This window comes from Atta colombica, unplaced genomic scaffold, assembly GCF_001594045.1.
Source record: "Atta colombica isolate Treedump-2 unplaced genomic scaffold, Acol1.0 scaffold185, whole genome shotgun sequence".
Taxonomy (NCBI): Eukaryota; Metazoa; Arthropoda; class Insecta; order Hymenoptera; family Formicidae; genus Atta; species Atta colombica.
This window is the reverse complement of record NW_017259277.1, coordinates 61584-66583: the sequence shown is the minus strand read 5'-3', so window position 1 is coordinate 66583 and position 5000 is coordinate 61584.

The window sequence follows — 5000 nt, the reverse complement described above, 5'->3', positions numbered from 1 at the left end:
AACAATTTTGCCATTAAATACACCCCTATCGGAATCACACGAGAATTGTCGGAAGTATGCGATGTCCGTAGTAAACGATACTTTCACGGAGGCGTCATGTTGTTTTGGGAACTTTTCGAGATATCAAAGGTAGAAAAAAGAACGATGGAGATGAGAATGAAGGTTAGTAAACGGAAGCGCGCGAGAAGATTGTTTTATCGCTGGAATTGAATCTAAATAATCGGAGAGCACGAGGAGAAGATAGTTTTGAATATGTGAAACATAAAATTCTAAAGATTTGATGAACACATTTAAAAAATTGCATATTCTTTACAATAAGCTGAATATATTCCAACTTATTAAAAAATATTTAAAAAAATATTGACGTATTGCTAAGTTTGAGCCGAAAAAGAATTAAAATAATATATAATAAATTACAGAAAAAAAATATGATATATGGAATATTATAATATAACAAATTGCAAATTATTTTTAATAAGAATACCAAGACAGAAAGAAAATGTTATATTATTTTTTTTTAGATATTCAACATCAATACTTTCAAGATTAATTAGAATTAAAAATTTTAATATAAAAAATAAATAAAAATTCTAATAGTTTAAGAATGTACGTATTATATCTCAAAACATTTTCATATAAAAATTTCATAGCTTATTCAATTCTCTGTGTAAAATTTGAGCATAGTTATCCTATCAATTTAAAGATTATTTAATTTTCTGTTTGCTTTAATTCTAAAATCGCGTTTTATAGGAAATATCGAGGTTGATTGTCGTACAAGGCTGTGATAGTCAAAAAGCTAATAATTCAACTAATATATGGCAAAGCATGCTCTTTATTTTTTACTGTAGATTGTGTTTTTTTTTTGTGTTGTTAATATAATATTAAATTACTGTGTAAAATGATTTGCGCCAAAAGTGTCATGTATCTTACTTACAATTTTAAAAAAAATGAAATTGGAAAGTAAATTTTTCTTATCTTTTTCTTATCTTTTTTTATTTAATTTGTTGCATTATTAATTGCGATTTCTCTATAATCGAAAATGGTATGCCTTAGATAATTTTTACTGTAGTTAGTTAATCATTACTATTAACAAAATTTGTGAATACGATCTCTTTTAAAAACGGTCATTTGGGTAGACCAAAATAAGCTGAGATTAGATGATGTTTCATTCTTCCAATTTTTGCCTTCTAAAAGTTTATAGCTTTTGTTATCCATTATATCCGATTTATACTCCGATTTTTATTTTTTTATCAGGGTAAAATACAACATATATCAAAATATATACTTCACATAAAACAATAAATGAAATTCTATTTTAAAATATAAAAAATGCGAATTTGTTTTCTAAAATATATATTTAAATCTCACACAACTAAAATACACAAGTACACAATAAAAAAACACAATAAAAAAAAGATGAAAATCGCTTATTTGATTCGAATTTAACATAAAATTTAACATCAATATGTGTAAATAAATGTAAAAATGTCTATGGACGCATTTATAAGTCAAGATGATAAATTATTATGACTAATATTATAATTTAATAACTTATTTTTTATTTAGAGGAAAGGCTCCTATTATGAGATACCAAGTGCATTTTGAATAAATGCTAGAAGTCTATGGGCAGAATTTAAAAAAAATAATAGGTTGTTTTGAAGAGAATTTAATAAGCTATAAGATAACATTATATAATTTAATTCAATATATATAATTTAATTCAAATTCCATTTCTTTTTAATAAAGAAATGTAAAAAGTGAGCAAATCACAAAGTCAAAAAATTGTGCTTCTAATATGAGATGCCCCGAGAAATCGATAAAAGTAAAACGCAAAGTATATCAGTATATTGCAATTAAAAAACTTTATTCATGTTTCTAAAATGCAAACAAACATAGCCAGCGTGCGTAAAAAATGAGCATGATAGATTATACCCAGAACTCGTCTTCAGGTAGTTGGAATCAAGATCGTAGAAATAGGCACTCGACGTTCATTCCAGTTGTCCTTTTTATTATTGTACAATAATATTTACTCTTTAATAATGATTTTCACTATAACATAGAAGCATGGATTATATTAGAAATATCCTGGGTATCTCATATTACAATTTCCATGTCTATGATTTTACGATCATCAAATCTAACTTCTGTAATTAAACAATTCAACATATTCTGTATTTTTCTATTACGACTTTACTCTATTACTACATGAAGAATTTATTGCCAAATATTTATTTATTAAATAATAAACAGAATTTAAAGGCATCTCAATGAAACTTGAAGACATCCAAATTCTAAAATCTTTTTTTACAATGACTACAGGCATTTAATAATGAATTTTCTACTAAACAGATTTCAATCCAAGAGCAATAAGTTCATAGTGCAATAGATAGAAAAAAATAGAGCTTTAAGGTCCCTTTAAAGCTCTATTTTTTTCTCTTTAAAATACATTTTTAGAAATTTCTTTACTTTTTTTTTTACTGATACTTGAGTTTTTATAAAATGCGAGAAAATGATAAGTTTTTAAAGGCAATTACTCATATTGAAAATAGCACTTACACACAGACGATTTATGTCATTGACGCATCACTACATCAATGACTGTGTTCCAAAATTTACTGCCAGTAAATACTGAAAGTCTACAATTTATGTCATGTGTATTATAGATTTTCAATACTAGCAGTAAATTTTGGAACACAGTTCATATATTATCTCACTTATGCACATACATATAAATTTTCGTATAACAATTACGTTTTAATTAGACGTCTAAGTTCAATTTTAAGATCCATGTTTCTTCATGCAAACTACTAGTCTATGGATTATTATTTCGTAAGTACAAATTATACAGCTTTTATACAAATTTATACAAAGCAAATGTTGTCACGATGTGACAGCTTTAGAGCACCATATTGAACTAAGAAGTTATAAAGAAGATCCCAAATTTTTGTCGTTCTCAACATAAACTCCATTTCACAGACATATAATAATGCGTATTCTTTAATTCCAGAAAATTTTCGCATCAGCAAAAGAGAAAAAAGTAATTATTATAAAAAATTATATGATTTAGTCGGTATTACAGGCGACTTTAAGAGATCCTAAAAATTGGGAGATGCTACAGTAGACTTTATATTAAAATCTAAAAAAGTGAGAAACTTACTCATTTTTAATTCGATTTCCATTAAAAAAAAATTAATGTGAGTCTTAGCCACCCAAAATCAAACATCAATAAATAGATTTTTTAAACAATTTTCAAACATTTTTCTAAAAGATACATACTTACCAAGATATTTAACCGTTTAGGAACTTTTACGTTTTGCTGCATATTTCATTATTTATTCTAGATATATTCTGCTATACATGTAATTTACGTAATGCTTTTCTTTTATGCTAAAAGGAATAAAGCAGAAATTCAAGAGAAAACAAGAACAAAGTTTACCTCCTTGTCTGGAACATTATTGTCAAATCTATTCGAAAATTATCTCTTACAATTTTCTCAATACTTTAGTTGTAATTTGGGCATCTTTTATTTTCCTCTCCAAAAGTCATCCGAAATTCTTCCAAACTTTTTCTTCCAAAAAAATTTCCGAATTTGGTAAAAATTCTACTAAATTAGCAACACTAGATCCTAGGAATATCTGACTTTCTATGTGAAGCAAGGTCCATTTAATCTCTCCCCTCTTTTTTCGCCTAGGAGTATCCGTCTAGGAGGATCCGACCTTCTATGCGAGATTCACCCCCTATTCCTAGAGAGTCTCATAGGAAGGGAGTGGCAAATTGCATCACGTGATTCCTCTGATTGGACATGGGCAAAGCTCCACAGGCATAAAAGAGAAAATTGGTCACGTGACTTCCGTCCTGATTGGGCGTGACCATTCACATGATGCAATTTGTTACTCTCTCTTGTGTGCTCTCTATCCATCCCCTAATCCCCCCATTTATGAGATGGAAATCATAGATTACGGCCCACATTTGAAGCTATGAATACTTCGAAGCATTTTTTGATTGGTCAGTTAATAAAATTTTTTCTTCCGATTGGTCAAAAAAGTTTCGAAACATTTTTAGCACCAAGTGGACGTTTACATAGTTCGATTTACACTGAAATTATAATACATCGATGTAATGTTATGAAACTATAAAATCACAATTATTCCATTCTTCAAGAATAGCTATAATTGGTCTGTTTCATAACTTCAACGTAAATCAAGTCATATAAACATATAATCTAAATGGTAATCTAAATATATATCCTGTGTCCAAAAATTACGTTTCATTTATTAAAATTTTCATTAACAACATTTAATAAACAGGACGATTAAAACTTATTGGAAATCATTCAGAATCATGATTTAACATTTGTCAAGATCAAGGTCATTGGGAGAGAGTATCCCCTATTCGATATTATCAAAAATTATTATTAATGTCTCTTTGTTGAAAAAAAATTGATTTTATTGGCCAAAAAATCTATTATTAAAAATCTATTATTAAAAATATTTAATGTTTTTAAAAATATTTTTCAAATAAAAAGTCTCATTAAATAGTAACAACTTTTTTATTAAATTATTATACATGCTTTTAGATTCTATAAAGTTGGAGAAATATAATTATACTTTATTTTAAAAAAAAAGCACTTTATTTAAAAAAACTAGAATATTACTCTTCAAAAAAATTTTCTTAAGAATCATGGCCTAGAGAAGATAAAATGCTCATATGATTATTTTCGCGTCAAGGCAATAAATTTGCAAATACCGTTGGAACTTCGTATTTTTAATAGCTAGAGAAGCTTGACATGTTTTTGCGATAAGAACGTAATCGCCGTCAGTTACTATTATAATTTTCATTCAATATTTACACGCTACCTGGAATCTCCCCAAAATCAAAAACCTGTGATATCTTTGTACATAAAATATCCTGATTCTTTTTCAAGAAAACAAATTAAGTATTATTATAAAAGATAAATATTATAACACTTTATTGTTATACTATTATATAAATACTAAAAT